General features: G+C 38.6%; 1 protein-coding gene across 12 annotated transcripts in view; it reads left to right on the top strand.

The window, feature by feature from the left end:
* Celf1 (CUGBP Elav-like family member 1) overlaps window positions 1-19,172 on the top strand; it is a 92,669-nt gene that overhangs the window by 17,995 nt on the left and 55,502 nt on the right. Inside the window, exon 1 of one of the 12 annotated variants that reach the window (XM_028778497.1) lies at window positions 4,623-4,701. The exons of the other annotated variants lie outside the window; for them this stretch is intronic. The gene's annotated coding sequence lies outside the window, so the exon portion shown is untranslated. Of the gene's footprint in view, window positions 1-4,622; window positions 4,702-19,172 lie in introns of those variants that run through there. 12 annotated transcript variants of the gene reach the window in all.

Here is a 19,172-nt window from a genome sequence, read left to right as displayed (position 1 = left end):
TTTCTAGGATTTATTTACTTAATGTGTATGAATGTTTGTTTTGTTTATATGTAAGTCTGTGTGTCATGTGTGTGTGGCACCTGTGGATGCCAGAAGAGGGTATTGGACTCCCTGGAACTGGAGCTTATTGGAATCATAGAAGTTATTAGTCAGTACTGGGAATTGAACCCCGATCCTCTGAAAGAGCAGCCAATACTTCAGGCCATCTCTCCTGTCCTCACCAGCTGTTCTTAAAGCTTGATTCTCCTAATCCCACATAATCTTTTTAGCTCTGGGGCTGGCTATCTTTCCTCTTCCCTTTCTTTTTCTTGTACTGGGGATTGAGTATACACTTTTGTGTTCTACTACCAGGGTCAGTTGATACTGCGTTTGATTTCTAAACAGCCATGTGCTACGAGCTTCTAGAAGGAAAACACTTTTTTTTTTCTACCATATAGTCAGCCATATTTGCTATATTGTTTGGTTTTTGACTATACCTTCTTTTAATTGAACCCACACTAAAGAGTATCCTAAAGGGTATCTTGATACCTCCTCCCTAGTAGCCTTGACTTGAAGCCTCCATTTACAGATTGATTCACAGTGGGAGAGAGCCACATTTGAAATTTATTTTTCTGATAATGTGAATTTTCTTATCTTTCATTTCTGTGCTTTTTATATTTTTTGTACGGCTTGCTTGAGCTTGCATCTTCTGCATAGTTGGCTATTATGTCATCTTTGGTACTACAAAATGAAAGAAGATTTTAAAGTTCTCAGAATAATATCGCCCACATCGCACATATGTCATATTTTGAACTTACTAGCTAAGCCTCCAGATATGTGCTTTATATACAGTATGTTATAAGCATACTGACTTAGGTTGCCATGAGAACTCAAAAATGTTAAGGCTTAAATCACTAAGTACTTTTTTCTGTTTTAGACAAAGGCTGGTTGTGTGTGTGTGGAGGTGTGGTGTGGTGTGGGTCTGGGTCTGGTCCATCCATTGTCCCATTTGTCCCCATTGTTGTTATGTGCCGTGTCCATCTGTGCCTCCATCCACCCACCCCCAGGTTCTCAGTATATAGTTCTAGTTCGCCTGGAACTCATGTAAACCAAACTGGCCTCTTACAGAGATCCACCTACCTCTGCCTTCCAAATGCTGAGATTAAAGACATGTGTCACCATGACCAGCTTTGGTTTTGATTTGGTTTGATTTTGACAGTTTCTCTTTATTACATAGCTCTGGCAGTCCTGGAATTTGCTGTCTAGACCAGGTGGGCCCCAAGTTCACAGAGCTTTACCTATCTCTGCTTCCTGAGTGCTGGGAATAAAGGCCTGTGCTACTATGCCTGGCCTTGTTTTTGGCTTTAAGTATCCTTCCCCCCCACCCCCCAAATACAGAATCTCTAAGAGCCCAGGTTGGCCTCAAATTCAGTGTCTAGATAAGGCTGACTTTGAACTTCTGATTTTCCTGCCTCTACTTTGCGGGTGCTGAGATAAGGTATGTATATGCACAGCTAATAGTTTTCACTAATTGAAGTATAGAACACTTTTTGTGTTCATAGCTTGCTTTTCTTGCTCATAACTCCTTTTTTTTTGTTGTTTCATTTTAGTTTTAACCCCCTCCCCCCACTGTATTGCCTTGTGTTACGTATTTTGTCTTGAGACAAAGTTTTATTGTACTGTAACCTTTAACTTTATTGTACTATCTTTTGCCTTCTGAGAGACAGGCATGGATCACCATCGCCAGTTTACTTTTTTTGCTTCAAGGCAAGAGTAGAATAGACAGGGGTGGCTTCAAGCTTGCAGCTGCCTTGCCTTTACCAACAATCTGTTGGGAATATAGGTGTGCCCGTCTTACCCAGGCTTCATTGAAGGTTCTGAAATCTAGTTTTAAGTCTCTCCTGATACCTTATCCCACATTGAATTGTTATGTAAGTAATTTTGTGCATAATATGAGGGAGCTTTTGGAATATTTGAAATATCTATTAGTTACAAGTCTGTGAGCCTTCAGCACAAAACTCTGATATGGTCTTATCCTATGAGGAAATAGGTCCAGAGAGAAGAAATGACTTGCTAAGTCAGTGTGCTGTAGAGGCTTATGGCCATTTTGATTTTGAGATTATATTTTAATTATCCTTGCTGTATGTAATTATGGACTTTTGTGTTTAGTTTTGCTTAATTGCTTACACATAGCAAAGTATGTAGTGATTAAAGCTGCATTACATAAAATATAGCATATCCACCATAAGCTACTGTAAGCAACCAAAGCTGTTAAAACAAAGCTGTTCAGATTCTTAAAGATTAAATACACCAGACACTATACATCATTAAGAGATCTCAATCAGTGACTAGAGCACTTGGCATGTGTGTTCTATGGTATTGTTCTTTCAAATAATTGCTACAGGATTTTTTGTTTGTTTGTTTCTTTTTTTTTTTTTTCTTTTTTTTTTTTTGGTATGTCAAGTAGCAAGGACAAGACTTTGCACTGGAGGAATATGTAATGAGATTAGTAATTCAAGTTTGCTGTTGTTTCATCTCATTAAGTTATCAGTGAAAAAAGTTCAAAATCCCAAAAACAATTTGCAAATAAGAAAATAAATATTTATGTTGAACTTTTATGTCTTAATTTGACATTTTCTTTGTAAATTTTAGAGAGAAGTATGGCAGGGGTATCATTACTTAGGATTTTTATGATAGCCTGACCACACATATACCTATGTCGAGAGGCTAATACTCTTTCTCAGCAGTTCCTTTGCTGGTAGGATAATATAGTAGTGTTTCCTGACCAAGGACTACCAAGTCATCAGTATTTCTAGTCCTGCTTGTGTGCTTCCAGGTTGGCCTCTTAACTTGGTACAGCTGTGGGTGACCTTGAACTCCAGCTCCTGCCTCAAGTAATTTCTTCTTAGTTTGCTTTTTGCTTTGTTTGTTTAAAACAGTGGTTTAAAATTTATTCAAAAGACTAACTAGTAATCTTGGAAGTGCAAGAATATTTTCCTGAATGTCGTAGGTGAGAAATGTTTGAGTGAATGCTGAATTACTGTCTTTTTGTGTGAGTGTATATGTGTGTGGGGGGGGTGTGGGTGTGGGTGTGTTGGGGGGATTGTTGATTGTCAGGATTACAGACATGCCCAGATTTATTATTCTTCCCTTAGAATGTTTTTCTCTAAAGTAGGCAGGAACTGTTAAGTAATATGATATTAATCTCATAAAATGGCATAAAACATTTTAGGTTGAAATTACAGACCAAAAAACCCATCCAGGAGCAGAGGAACTATTCCATAACTGCATTTTCCCATGTTGAAGACACTGTAGGTGAACTTAGTGAAAGTGTGTAGGTGTACTCCATGGGATAAACTCTAACCCTGCCTTTGCTCTCCTCTCTCCTTATTTTAAAAATTTATTTATGTATGAGTGCTCTATCTGCATGTACACCTGCATGCCAGAAGAGGACACTAGATCCCGTTACAGATGGTTGTGAACCAACCTGTGGTTGCTGGGAATTGAATTCAGGAGCTCTGGAAGAGCAGCCAGTACTCTTAATCACTGAGCCATCTCCCAGCCACTGCAAGTCTATTGTTTTGAGACAAGGTTTCTCTGTGATGCCCTGGCTGTCCTGGGATTCACTCTGTAGACAGGGTAGCCTCAAACTCAGAGATTCACCTGCCTCTGTCTCCTGAGTGCCCCACTAAAAAAAGCTGCTCTCTTCTTTTAATGTGGGTAACATTGTGTCTCCTGCTTTGGCTCTAGTCAAATATTGTCAGCGGTTACTATCTTGAATATTGATTGATCTTATCCTGGAGCTACACAGGAAGTGTTAGAGGTCGTCAGTGTTAGTATAGTTTCAATTTGTATTATAGCATCTTCTGTATGAAACACTACACTCTGAATGCCTGCTTAATTACCTGCTTCATTTCCTACCTTTGAAGAATTTACTGTAGTCAGAAATTGAGTATTCATGTATTTCACAGTGAGGTGAATCTTAATTGCTTTGTAAAACAATTTGGGAAACAGATATATTGGGCTTGAGAAATGTATTTAAATAATTTGTATCAACCAGAACAAAAGTATCAGACCATCCTCAACAATTTGAAAGTTAGGGTGACCAAAGAGCAGTGTAGGTTAGATTGTTCACTTAAATGTGGGAGGTAGCCTGTTTTTGTGCATCACATTTTAGGATTTAAATGATAAATTGAGCCTCATAGCTGTTGCTGTTCCAGCAAGAATCTGACCTAGTAAAGTTTTTTTTTCCCCCAGTCTTTTCAGTTCCTGAGGCTGAGGATCTTAGTATAGTGACTAATTATTGGTGCACTCCTTGACTGAGATAGAACCTCTCAAACCTTTCTTTAAGCCTATGTGCTTCTGTTTTTTATATGGTATGTGTGAACAGAATGCATGTGTGAGAGATAATTGCCCTTTCACTATCGGCCCCCTTTCAGTAACCATGTATGGGTAAAGCTGCTCAGTTCCCTGCTCCTCCCTCTCAGAGTGCAGAGCAGAGGGTGCTCTGCGGAAGCCGCTGCTCCACTTTGCAGCTTTCTATATTTGTACAGCAACAGCAGGAGCAGCCCACTAGCTAGGCGGTGCAGTTATCCTGTGCACCCACACTGCTTCAGACCTGCTCAGGATTCAGCCAGGGCTTGAAGTTTGTGTTCTTAACGTGCGTCCATCTGTCTGTCTGTGTACGTTTCTGTGGAGGACTAAGGTTTTCAAGTGAAAGAGGTGACTTACTTGTCTTTTTTGGTTTGATTTGTTTAGGTTTGTCAGTTACAAATTATAGAAAATTGAGAATTTCAGGACTGGGTGGAGAAAAGATCTGTAGTCAACTAATAGTATCTTGAGCAGATGCCAGGTTGGTGGATTTAGTGTCAGGAGGTTTCTGACGTGCCTTAGAAACATGGCTCACTGAAGAAGTGCTTTGTGATTACAAAGATCAGCTCTTAGGAGTGGGACTGAACACATTTTCAATGTAAATTTTGAGTATAAAAAACTGAGAAACTAGCTCTAAAAGATTTTGTGTGCATCTCTTTGGAGTGGGTACAGTAGGGCTATTAATTTGCCTTTTGCTAAGATGAGCTGTGGAGAATGTCTGGCTATTTTTGGTTTCCCAGCAGCCTATGCTGTTGTCTGGATTCATAGTACTTTGCAAAGTTTTGCCTAATAGGCCTTGTAATGTTTTGTGCTATCATACCTATTTAGGGAGTAGAGGGGAAATGATCGACAGCTTTCAGGACATTTTCCAAGCTACTAAGGATGATACTGTTTTAAAAGGAGACTTTTGTTGGCTTGGTCTGAGATTATTTTAATCAGGTAACTCCAGTCTTGATCACTCCATCTAAATAAAGAGAAGCTCTTTGTTTTACTGGTTCCTTTTACTTCCTTCCCCCACCTCATCCCTGTGAGTCACAGGCTGTAGAGCTGGGAATAGAACTTGTCAGCTGAGTGGGGACAAGATAGTTTGCTGTACATGTTTATAACTATGGTTTATTTGAAGGTAAAAAGACTTTAAATACTGGATATACGGCTTTAGTTAGGTGACTTCTATCTACACCTGGGTTGGTATAGATGCAGAATTATGTGGCTATTCACTGATGTGTATTCTGTCTTTGAAGACTAAAGTCTGGTGGGGACTCTGGGTCCTATATACCTCAGAACATTCTAAAAGTATTGACTATAACAACATGCTGACTTAATCTTCCTCTTGGCAGGTCTTTGTATTCATCTCATTTCTACTGTTTTCTCATTGATATCATGAGTATTAGGTAGAGGCTCTTGTTAAAAGATCAAAATCAGTGACAGCTCTTTTTTGTTGTTGTTTGAGACAGGGTCTTAAAACATAAGTAACCCTGGCTGTCCTGGAATTCACTATGTAAGACCCTGCTGGCCTACAACTCACAACTCGTTTTTATAGCTCAGTCTCAGCATCTGATACCATGGTTAGCACATTTATGTTACAGCTTTTTCTTTGCTTTTGGTCTTTTAACATTTTTATAATTTTCTTCCCTATATTATTGTTCTTGATGATGGTGCTTTTTTGGTTTTTGTTTTGTTTTTGTTTTTGTTTTTTTGGAGACAGTTTCTCTCTGTAGCTCCCGACTGTCCTGGAACTTGCTCTGTAGACTGGACTGGCCTTGAACTTAGAGATCTGCCTGCTGCTGCCTCCCAGGTTGCTGGGAATTAAAAGCATGTGCCACTATGGCCAGTTCCTGGCCTTATTTATGTATATCCATTTTAAAAGCTTCCACAAACTTATTTGATATAATGAAGGGGATAAATAAATTTCAAGGAAGAAGAGAAAGCAGGCTGGAGAGATAGCTCAGTGATATAGAGAACTGGCTGTTTTCCTAGAGCATCTGGGTTCAAATTCCATGCATCCACATGGCAGCTCAAAACCGCTTGTAACTCTAGTTCCAGAGAATCTGATAACCTGATATTCTGACCTCCATGAGCACCAGTCATATATATGATGAACATATTTACTTGTAGACAAAACACTCGTGAAATTTAAAAATATATACATATATATGTATATATATTGTATATATATAATACATATATATACATATATGTGTATTATATATATATATATAATACACACATACATATATATGTGTATATACATATATGTGTGTGTGTGTGTGTGTGTGTTTATTTATTTATTTTTTTAAAGACTTGCACTTAGGACCAGTGATCCAATATTGAGTAATGAGAAACACTATATACCTGTTGGATTCTAAAAGTTGGGGGCTGATCTATTAGCCAAGCATTGCTGCCTTATACATTTTTCCCCTCCCTCTTTTAATGAGAAATATTACTACTGAATTTATTGACCTCACCTTTTATTTTTAATTTTATAGTGTTGGATATTTTGTCTGCCTGTATGTCTGCATCACATGAATGTAGTACCTGGGGAGGCCAGAAAACATTTCAACCCCTTGGAACTGGAATTTCATAGATTGTTGTGAGCTGCCATGTGGGTGCTATTAAATGAGCCCAGATCCTCTGGCAGAGCAGCCAATGCTTGTAACTGTTGAGCCATTTCTCCAATCTTAACACTAGTGGTTTTTCATGTTGATTTTTGTATCCTGTTAACTTTCCTAAGTGTATAGCAGATCCAAGAGTACTCTGATGGCTCTTTAGAGTCTGTTAAGTATAGGATCATATACCTTACAAATAGAGGTACTTTACTTCTTATTTGTATCTTTTCTTTCTAATCATGTAACCATTTTGCAGGAATACAATTGTCTGGTTAGAATAACCAGATAACAGTATAGAATAACAGAATAACAGTAGCAAATGCTTATTTGACTATTTTCTGGATTTACATGTTATACATTAAAGTTCTAACAAACATACTGTAAAGTACATACTGTTTTGTAACTATTTTTCATATGTGAGAATACATAAAGATATTTAACAATTTCATAAAGCTAACTAGGAGTGTAGCTCAGTTGGTAGAGTGCTTAACTGGCATTCAGGAAACCCTGGGATTGCTTAGCACCTAGTCAGTTAAGCATGATGCTGAATGCTTATACTTCGGGCACCTTGGTAGAGCTAGAAGGGTCAGTAGTGCAGTGAGTTAAAGGTCAGCTGGGATCCATGAGCCTATGTTTTGAAAAGAAAAGGGGCTAGCAAGATGACTCAGTGGGTAAAAGTGCTTGCAGCAGAAGTCTGGCACTAGGTTTGATCCCTGGAACCCATATAAAGGTGGAAAGAGAGAACCAACTCCACAGAGTTGTCATCTACCTACACACCTGCATGGCATGCATCTTTTCCTCCCAGGGATAATAATAAACATTGTTTAAGAAGAAAAATTAGTGTTCACAAAGTTACCTGGTTAGCACCAGAACTGGAAATAGAGAATGCTGTTATGAGTGGTGGTAGGTTGTAATAATAATCTATGACTGTAGGTTTGTAGTAAATATGTTATGGAGTGGTTTTTGTTTGTTTGTTTTTGTATGGGGGATAGAATTTAGGGTCACATATATACTAGACAAGCACTTTGCCATTGAACTACAATCTGTGATACACACCCACACTTTTACTAATTTTTTTCACTGAGACATAACCTCAAATTCACTGTATAGTCAAATATGGCCTTCAACACTTGATCCTGGGGCTACTTCTTTCTCTCTTGTAATGGGATTATATGTATCATCATATTGAGTTTGTGGATATTGGGGATTAAACTCAGGGCTTTGCATATTCTAGTTAAGCATTCTACCAACTGAGCTATATCTTCAGCCCTTTCCTTCTTTAACTCCCCCCACCCCCATCTGTACTATATAAATCTCTTGAGAGATCATGGAATGGAAGGACCAGCAAGCTTTTGCCTGGTCCAAAACTATGAATTCTGTCAGGATAACAGGAATCTATTCACAAGAAGTGATACTAAAAGAGTTTGTAGTTGACCATGTAATTGTCATCCAGAATAACAAAAATATCATTCTGTCTGGGACATTATAAACAAATACCACAAAGAATGAATTTAGGCAGGTAAATAATCAGTTTTTTTTTTTTTAAACAATAAGAACAAAATCCCAAATAGCCAGATGTGGTTGCACATGACTGATTTCACCACTTGGGAGACTGAGGCAGCAAGTTCTTGAGTTAAGAGGCCAGCCTAGAGTAAATATCAAGTTTCAGGCCAATCTGGATTGTGTAGCATGACCCTGTCTCTGATAAATGCAAAGCAGAGCCCACTTTTGTGAAATATATAATTTTACATGTAGTGGTGTTACCTTCGTGTTTATCTGTATGAGGATATCAGATCCCCTGGAACTGGAGTTAGAATCAGTTCTGAGCTGCCACATGGATACTTGGAATTGAACCTGAGTCCTGGAATAGAAGCCAATGCTCTTGACTACTGAGCCATCTCTCTAGCCTTAGACTTTTTTGTTTCTGTTTCTCAAGACAGGACTTCTGGCTATCCAGAATTTGCTCTGTAGACCAGGCTTGCCTTGAACTTAGAGATTTGCCTGTCTCTGCCTCCCAAGTGCTGGAAATAAAGGTATGCAGGTGTGCCACCCCTCCTGGTGAAATATTTGGAGTTCTAAATTAAAGATTGCACTTTCCCTTGGATGTATGTGACTTTTTTTTGTTTGTTTGTTTCTAATGCAAGTCATAGATTATTAGCATATTCATAACAACTTAAGGCAGAGAACATGCCCTTTTCTTTAGTATGGTTTTCTTAGTTCTAAAATCGTGGACTTTAAAAAAAGTGTCCTGTCTCTCTCCATCTCTTTTAATGTGTATCACATGTATGAGTGCCTGTGGAGACCAGAAGAGGGCATCAGAGTCCCTAGTCTAGTTACAGGCTATTATGAGCCACCTAGGATGTGAGTGTTGGAACCAACTCAGGTCCTCTAAAAATACCCCAAGGGCACTTAATCATAACCATCTCTCCAGCCTCTGGGTTCTCTCTCTCTTTTTTTTTTTTTAATTGACAGAGCTCCTGTTTTCTAAGGAACTTGTTTTTGTGAAAATGAAATCACTGACAACTTTAATTTTGTAAAACAGTCAAGATATTTTAAGGGGTGATTTGAAGGAGGTGTTGCAAATGCTATAAGTGAGTGTCTAAATGTGGGAAGCTCTTTTAGGAACACAATTGGAAAGTGATGAAAGCATGATAATTGAATGTACTTTTCAAAAGACAATAATGTAGAAGGATACGTAGAATGTGTTTCGATTGTTTGTCCTTAGAAATGCCCTACTTACTGATTAATGAAAGCAGAGTTACACTTTTTTTCCTTTTTGTTGCTGTTGTTTGAGACAGAGTCTTTTCTTTATAGCCTAGCATATCTGGGAACTCACTATATTAGCCCACCTAGACTGGCTCTTAAACTCACAATTTTCCTGCCTCATCCTACTGGATGCTGAAGATTCCAGGTATGAACCACAAGAGGTAGTGGGACATTATAAACAAATACCATAAATTGGGTAAGGGAAAGAGGGGCTTTATTTATTTGAATTTTATTGAAATGGGCCAAAGCAGAAAGACTGAATGAAGTTTTCTGCTTCTCAGCAAAACAGAACAGCCATCCTTAGATAAGACCATATGGGAGCATCCTGCTTGAGTGCCCGTGTTTGGGAGGGAGGTGGGAGCAGATGGTACAGGCAGGTTTTTTGGCTGCTTGTTTGGTCAAGGTTTTGGAGATGGTAGAAGTTCTATGGTAGGTTCTGTGGAAGAGTGGGTATGTGTTGTTTGCTTTATACATGCCTGCCTAAAAGGTGAATGAGCAAGCATAGAAGATACTGTTTTGTTGGGTAGTATAAGAGTAAGGGAAAGGGAAAAAAAACCAGGATGATAAAGCCTATAATTGAATCTGAACCTCCCACTGAGATTAGGGAGACAAAAGCAAGATGCAGTGTGAGAAACAGGATTCAAGACCTTTTACAGTCTCTAGAACCGCAAGTACCATATTTCTGTACTGTTGGCTTTTTTGTTTGTTTATTTGTTTAAACCTAAAGCTGCTTTGATTTCTTTTTGAGGGAGTAGGACAAAAGCTGTATTTATAGAACTTGCTTTTTGCATACTGTCTTACACAGTTCTTTGCCTTCCTTACTGGAATTCAGTTAATGCTGTACTTTACTTTTGCAGGAAAGACTGACTGAAGAAAATGTACATGTAGATATACAGCTGAGTGATTGAAAATAGCTCCGAACTTTTAAAATAGGCAAGACATAAGACTTGTAGTTCAGGTTGCCTGAGTGTCAGGTGAGTTGCTAAAATAATTTCAATCAGCACGATACAGTTGTCTAGTTTATATGTGATGTAGTGCTGGTTTAGTGGACAGTGGCTGTTTGTACAGATGAGTTTTAGGCAAAGCAAGAAAAAAAGTACAAGATCAAATTGTTTGCAGCACTACATAAGTTGGGATGTTTATGTTATACTTTATAGTTTTGTTTTTTAAACATTGGGAGTGGGGGGGGGGCTGGAGAGATGGCTCAGCGATTAAGAGCACTAACTGCTCTTCCAGAGGTCCTGAGTTCAATTCCCAGCAACCACATGGTGGCTCACAACCATCTGTAATGGAATCCGATGCAATAGTGTACTCATATACATAAATAAATAAATCTTTAAAAAAAATTGACTGTGTGTGTGTGCATGTTTGTGAGTGTGTGTGTGTACTGTAGTGCTATGTGCAAGCCAGAGGACACCTTGAAAGAGCTGATTCTTTCCATGTCTTTCATGATCAAACCCAGATTATCATGCTTGAGGCAAGTATCTTTACATGCTGAGCAGCCAGCCATCTTGTTAACACTATGCTTCATGGAATCTTTTAAAATTTTTCTGTAGGTGCCAGGGTACTGGTAGCATTCTTTACTCTCAACAGTTGGGAGGCAAAGATAAGCATATCTCTATGAGAACTAGGCAGGGCCGGCTAGGATTACCCAGAGAGACCTTGTTTACACACATACACACACACACACAATCTGTTGACTGTATGATACAAGTCATATGTCTGCTTATAAACAATTCAAGCAATAGTCTACTTCTACAACTATTTTATCTTTCCATAGATTTTGTTTTAATTCAAGCCATGTGCGAATCCTTTTCCATGATATAAATAGATCCTGATCACCTTTTTTTTTTCTTCTTTTTTTTAAAATAGCTCTAGAATGTTGTGTTTTGTGGTTATACTACAATTTATTTAATCAGACTTCAGTTAACCATGGTTCTTTAAGTTTTGTTGTTGTAGACAGTATTCTTTTGAATGCTCCTATCCGTACTGTGCACATATCAGATACAAGTTTTTTGCAGACTATTTTTCAAGAATCAGAACTTCTAGATTCAAAAGCATATCCAGCTGTTGGTATTAACCAGATACTTTGAAAATTCCTTTTTGTAGTTTACTGATGATAATATTCATTAAGGATATTATTAGTAGGTGGGCTAGCCGGATGGTTCAGTGGGTAAGATCACTAGCTCCAATTCTGACAATCTGAACTTGATGATAGGAACATGGATATGCACTAAATAAATAATTGCAAAAGTTTCTAAGTAAAGGATTATTATTAGGAGAGAAGGTTAATGTGGTAGTAACAAAAAAAATATCATCTTGTAAGCATTTATTAGAGTAAGCATAGGACTTGAAAGTATTTGGGAAATTTATTTATTTTTTCTTGGGACTGGAGAGATATCTAAACAGTTAAGAGCACTGGCTGCTTTTCCAGACAGAAGTCCTGAGTTCAATTCCCAGCAAGCACATGGTGGCTTACAACTATCTATGATGGGATCTGATGCCCTAATGTTTGTTTACTAATGACTTTAAGTAAGTGAAAGCAAATCAGACATTGTGATGCATACCTTTAGTCCCAGCACTGGGAGGCTGAGGCAGGCTGATATCTTTGAGTTTGAGGCCAGCCTGGTCTGCAGACAGAGCAAATTGCAGCATAGCCAGGGCTGCACAGGGAAACCATCTCCAAAAAAAAAAAAAGGGGGGGGGGAACCAAGCAAACAAACAAAAAAACCCACCAAAAACAAAAGTGAAAGCAGAGACATACACAATGGTTCACACATGTAATCCCAGCATGTGGTAATCAGAGGTAGGAGGATTGATCCAAATTCAAGGCCAGCCAAGATTACATAGCAAATCCCATTTCCTCTCTATTCTCCCCACCACCCAAAACAAGCCTGGTGTGGTAATACATACCTGTAATTCCAGTCCTTGAGATAAGTGGATTGCTATAAATTCAAAAAAGAAAGAGTGAGGGTGTTCCTTTTTTTTTTTTTTTTAAGATTTATTTTATATATGTGACTACACTGTTACTGTCTTAAGACACACCAGAAGAGGGTATCGGATCCCCTTATGGATGGTTGTGAGCCACCATAATATCATGTCAAATAAATAAACAAATAAAATACCTCAAGTTCAAGTCTAGCTTTAGCTGGATAGCAATATCCTGTCAAATAAATAAGTAAATAAATGCAAAAGAAGAAATTATCTGACCATACTCAAAAATAATTATAAAGCCATTTCCAGGAGGTTGTATATGATAATTTCTTAGAGACATCAGGATTACAAGGTAACTTTGAAAGCAACTTTGACAGTGATTTGAAAAAAAAAAAAAATTCTAGCCAGGTGGTAGTAGTGTACCCCTTAAGTCCCAGCACTGGGGAGGCAGAGGCAAGCTGATCTCTGAGTTTGGGGCCAGCATGGTTTACAAAGCGAGCTCCAGGACAGCCAGGGCCGTTACAGAGAAACCCTGTCTTGAAACACCCCCTCCCCCCACAAAAAAGGAAGAAAAATTATTCATATTCTGTCATATTCTACATGGCAGGAACATATGGTGCAGTCCTGATGAGCTTCACAAGTGGGTGGAAATCAAAACGCATCAGAGAGAAGAGCAGTAGTGACTCACTGGATTTGACCTTCTGGTGGGACAGTGAAATAAAAAGGAATTGGTAGTCTTAGAACATGTCAGAATTTAGTTAATTAATAATACAAGATATTGTGGAAAAGTCTAATGTTAGTCTTTGCTTTTAGATTAAAGCGTTGTCTGTCATAAGAATCTCTCTGAAGAGCCTTCCCTTCTCCAAAACTTGGAACACTGAATTTGAACTAGATGATGTACAACAGCCTTCATTCTGCCCAGGAAAAGGGTACCCTGGCTTAGAGACACTGTATGCAAATTGGCTTTTACCAAATCCAGCATTTGCTTTTTATTCAATATTGAGAGTGCTGCTGTGACACAGATAACAAGAAGCAACATAGAAAAAAGACATTTCTTTCTCTTTTCCTTTTCCCTTCCCCTTTTCCACTCCATATGGAGTTGTATAGGGGAAGAGACTACTTAATGAGATTTGACAATTAATTTGATGATTATTGAAGATAGGAAAAGGTTTAAATGAATTGTTTTTCTTTAAGTGTGTATGATGTGTATGAGTTCAAGTGTAAATGTTGTCAGAGGACAACTTTTGGGGGTCAGCTCTCACCATCCATCTTGTTGAGTCAGGGTCTCTTGTACTCCAGGCTTGTCAGCACACAGCCTGTGGGAGCAGTTCGCCTTGGTAATTTTCTTGGCCATCTACCTCACTGGCTTTTCTTACCTGGGTTCCAGTGGTAAAACTCATATTGGTTGGGTTGCATGACAGGTGCTTTTTACGAGTGAGCCATCTTACTGGCTTAGGAAGGAATTTTTTTCTAAATGTGTGTGTGTGTGTGTGTACACATGTGGGTGCATGTGCCCACGGGGAACAAAAAAAGGAAAGAGTGCTTTTTGCAAGTCTTTTCTATTATTTCTTTCTTCCACTTAAAAATTGGTGGAACAACTTGATTGCATTTGGTCTCTTTTGTGATGCAGTTTAAGCTTCTTTATAAATAAAACAAATGTAGAGAAATAATTTATTGTGAGCCAAGTCACACCTCTATTAACAACAGGAATTCTGATTGACCTTAATATATATATTTTTAAATTACTGTCTCTATTTTGAGAGTATGAGTGTTTTGTCTGTTTCTATGTGTGCTATTTTTGTACTTAATGCCCTTGGAGGCCAGAAGATGGCACCCTGTTCCTGGGAACAGTAATTTCGGAGGATCAAGAGCTACCAGGTGTGTACTGGGAACTGAACCTGGGTTCTCTTGCTCTTATCCACTGAGCTATGTCTCCAAGTATATACTGCTCCTGCCTCCTCACCCCTTTTGAGTCTGGGTTTCACTAGATAGCTCAGGCTGCCCTCAAACTTGCTGTGTAGACCAGGCTGATTTGGAACTCAGTTATCTACCCATCTCTGCCTATCTAGTGCTGGTGAGCCACCACTCCTGGTTCTATTTACACATTTATTTATTCCCAGCAGGTGTGGTCAGAAGATAACTTGTAGGAATCTTATCTCCCTGGATAGTCAATTCAAGTCTATGGTTATGGGAAGGCTCCTTTACCTTCTCTGAGCTATCTTAGTCTCCCTTAATCATGTTTTTTTAGTTTATGGTTTTGTTTTTTGATTGGTTGTGTTATTGTTGTTTGTGAAATAGATTTTATTTAGCATTACAAGCAAAGAAATTATCCTTCTCTTTCTCCTACCCCTGATATTTACAGGACCACTAACAGGAAGTGATCTTGGTGACCACTAGTCACCAAGTAAAGTTATTTCCCAAGTGAATACACAAAGCCATGTTGCTCAGGCCAGCATTGAACTATAGGTTTCAAGTTTTCCAAAGCTAAGATTACACGAATGTGCTATTTTGCTTAGCTTCAATTTTTCTTAAGGGAAAAGAAAAGAAAAATTCTCCCTTCACAGCCAAAAATCACTTGACAGGAACTTGGGGCAGTCCTAATATGCACAGACAAGCAGCTCAGTTCCAGATGCTTGTGAGCCACTATGCAGGTGCTGGGAACTGAACCCAGGACTTCTGCAAGAGCAGCAAATGCTCTTAACCACGGAGCCAGCTCTCCAGCCCTCAGGGTTATTTTGTTTTTGTTTGTTTTATTTTGAAATGTAGTACTGGCTGCCCTGGGACTCACTATGTTGACAAGCCTGCTTCAAACTCAGGAGATCTTCCTGCCTCTGCTGGGATTAAAGGCATGTGTCATCACACCACTCACAGTTATAGTCTTGAAGAGGCTTTTGCACCAGTTGTATCTTTCAAAACTTATAGTTTTGTCTTAGAAAAATGAGACTTAGTGTGCTGATATGCCAGTGAATTCTTTCCTGGAAGATTCAAGGACACCATGGCTATGTATCTTATACCATAAAGCAAGATCCTGTCTCAAGGAAGAAAAATGAGAGGGAGTGGGGAAGAGGAGGAGGGAGGAAGGGGGGGAGAGAGAATACGAATTGGTCAGACTCAAATTTTATGGCTCTTGGTATTTAAATAAGTACTTTTGATGATTTATACGCACAAGCTTACTAGAAGACAGGTTTTTGTTGGTGTTGCATGTTACTGGTGATTGAACCTGTTCATGTTTACCTAGGTTCGCACCTAAGACCGAGCTAAATCTCTTGCCTAGTGCCCAGAGAGAGTTTAATCTGAAGCAGCCTTTTATCTAGAAGGCCACTTTTGTATATATTTCTTGGATTCCTGTGATCTTGAGGGAATTACTTTATGTCTTTGTGCCTTTACACATTGAAAAAGTAGAGGTAGAATAAGTGTAAGATTGAAATACAAAGCTTCCAAAATAGGGGCTGGAGGTATGGCTCAGCGGTTGAGAGCACTGGCTGTTCTAGGGGTCCTGAGTTCAATTCCCAGCAACCAAATGGTGGCTAACAAGCATCTGTAATTGGATCCAATGCCCTCTTCTGGTATCAGCAACAACATGGTCATATACATAAATAAGTTTTTTAAAAAGCTCCCAGATAGAAGTGGGCTCTAAATTGTTAATTGTAGTTATTCTTTTGGAAATGTTTGGACAGTTCCCCAGATTTTTCATAATTGGGGTTTGCAAACTTGAAGCGCTATATTCTGTAATTATAGATTTATATCTATATAAATTCTAATCTAAATTCATACCTGCGTAAGTATTATCATTGATAAAAATTTATGCTCAGTGACACTAAAGATAGAAATGTGTGCTACTAAAAGCAGCTCATTTATATCAGTAGATATAAAACTAGTAAATTTTCATTGTGAATGATCTGTGCTAGTTTTCACAGTTTTCAGAAGACCTAGGGTTACCTCGGGGACATGGGAAACAGACAGTTCACCTCTCTTATTTCTCCCTGTCTTTCTCAACATAGCCTCATTGTCATGCTTTGAGTCAGTTGTTTTGAAGACTTCCAAACTGGATGCTCTTCAATTCATTAGTTTCTTGTATTCTATCAGGAGCTATTACTCTCCACTCCCAGTCCCCAATTTAAATAGTTTAAGTTGAGGGCTAGCCTGTGCTGCACAGTGAGGTCCTGTTTAAAAAAAAAGTTTTTCAAGAAATTAATGAAGGTATATACTAACTATTTGGAATCTTGCTAATGAGTCATGAGTTTAGACTGAGATCGGTCAGTTAGTATTGTCATGCTACCAGCTTTTGGCTCTGGAGTGTGTAATCCAGTGAATGTAAGTGCTGATAATGGTTACTTAACTATTGACCATTTTCCTGGGAAGGACAGAGTTTTGTCGTTTACTAGGATACAGATATTTAGAGGAAAGTGAAAAATATCAGAAAGAACAGTGTTCGTTATCCGTCTACTAAGAAAGGCAAATAGAATACCTGAAAGATTTCTCTACCAGTAAAGTACAATTTTTAAAACTTCCTAGATCATCTTATTTTCAGCATCCTAAGTTGGTATTTGTTTGTTTAACAAGTAGATAATGCTGTGGGTTACTCACAGGTTCCTTGGCCTTTATCCTTGGGCATCCTCCTTCGTGTTGTGTTTCATTTTATGACCCAGGCTTATGTAGTTCAGGCTGGCCTGAACTCTTGATCCTTCTGCCTCTACTTCCAGTGCTGAGTTTATAGGTATGTCCTACTATACCTGGCTATTTCCCCTCTTTAATGGTGGTAGATCAAAATCAGGAAGTCAAAACCTTTCAGTGAAATGCCTTCTAGTGTATGACACTAGCTCCTGTTCTTACTTTGTATGTAAGGGCCCACTGTAGAAGACAGTTTTAATTCTTTTTGTGAGAGTGCTTTAGTTCTCACTTGAACTACTCTTTGGAGCAAGGCAGAGTGATGAATGCTTGTATTCTCAGCCATCGGGATAGAGACAGGTGAAGACATTGTAAGTCTGAGGGTTTATAGGATATGGAGTAAGACTTTATATCCAAAAGAAAAACAAAAACTCTTCTTTGGTTGTCTTAATATCAGTTGGGGGAGGTATCAGGAATTGAACCCTGAGACCTCACACATACTTTGCTACTGGACTAAACCTCTGAGAGAGTCTGCCTGCTTTTAAGGAACTCATGATTTTCTCTTGCTAGACAGGCTATTTCTAATGACATAAGGATTAGTACAATCTCTGAGTCCTAGTATATGTCCCTCATTCCTTCCTGTTTTAGCCTTAACGACCCCAAGCTTTTGCTCCTGGTGTCCTAGAAATTTCCTGACTAGCATGTAATGTGATAAGTCACATACCTACCATAATGTGGAAGGAGTGATGCTGTAAAAACTAGTCACATACAAGCCAGGCATGATGCCTGGAATTGCAGCAATTGGGAAGCTAAGGCAGGATGTGGAGGTTATCCTGGTCTACCTCATGAGTTCAAGACCAGTCTGAAATATGGTATGAGACTCTGTCTTGAAAAAGTTACATAGTTAGCACTATGTTCTAAAAATATTTCACTCAGTTCTTTATATCCCTGGAACATCAGTAGCAATGTAAATTTAACTTAGTTCCCACTCTTCAGGGTCACTGCTACTCCTGAGTCCTCTCCAGGCATACCATCTCAATCAAAGTTGGGACCTCCTATATTATACTTGCCTTTCTTAAGAGAAACAGACATACAGCTCTCACTTGCATCTGGAGCATCCATGAAGAGAAATGTGCAGATTATCTTCATGGCATCTGAGTTCTTAAGAGAAGTTCCCACCCTACATGGTGTTACTACTGTATAGGATTGAATGGAGTGCTGTGGGTCTAGTAAATGGAAGCACCTTTCTTGTTAGTAACTTTTTCTCTTTTGTGTTAGGAATTGAACTCAGGCTTTGCATATGCTGAGCCTAGTTCTACCTCTGGACTAAATCCCCAGAACCCCTTTTAATAATGTTTTGGTGAGCCTGTCTCATTTTGTAGCTCAGGCTGGTCTTGAATTTAAGCTAGTCTTCCTACCAAATACTAGGATCATATGTTTGAGCCCCCAGGTCCTACTTTCCTCTTAATAGCTTTTGATGGTATAGTACAGGTTTAAGTAAGTATTTTTTTTCTTTAAACAAATTTTGTTTTGTTTGAGTTTTGAGGCTAGCCTTAAAACTCAGAGATCTGCCTATTCTGCCTCCCAAATGCTGGAGTTAAGGTGTGCTCCATCATGCCTGGTTTTATAAGGTTTTTGTTTCTGCTTTACTGAGTTTTGCTTTTATAATTATTGGAAACATCTTTGCTTTATTGACTATAAATTAATTTGGTCGATATGAAAATACTCAGAGAACTCTGTTAATCCCAGGTATTTGGGAGGCTGAAGTAGGAGGATTGCAAGTTGTAGGGCAGCCTAACTAACCTATTGAAACCTTATTCCTTTTTTTTTTTAAAAGAAGCTCAGTGGAGTGCTTGACTAGCATACGTGATGGTTGGGGTTAGTCCCAATCACTGAAAAAAAAAAAAA

This window comes from Grammomys surdaster, unplaced genomic scaffold (assembly GCF_004785775.1).
Source record: "Grammomys surdaster isolate TR1022 unplaced genomic scaffold, NIH_TR_1.0 338, whole genome shotgun sequence".
NCBI lineage: Eukaryota > Metazoa > Chordata > Mammalia > Rodentia > Muridae > Grammomys > Grammomys surdaster.
This window is presented reverse-complemented; position numbering and strand designations above follow the sequence as displayed.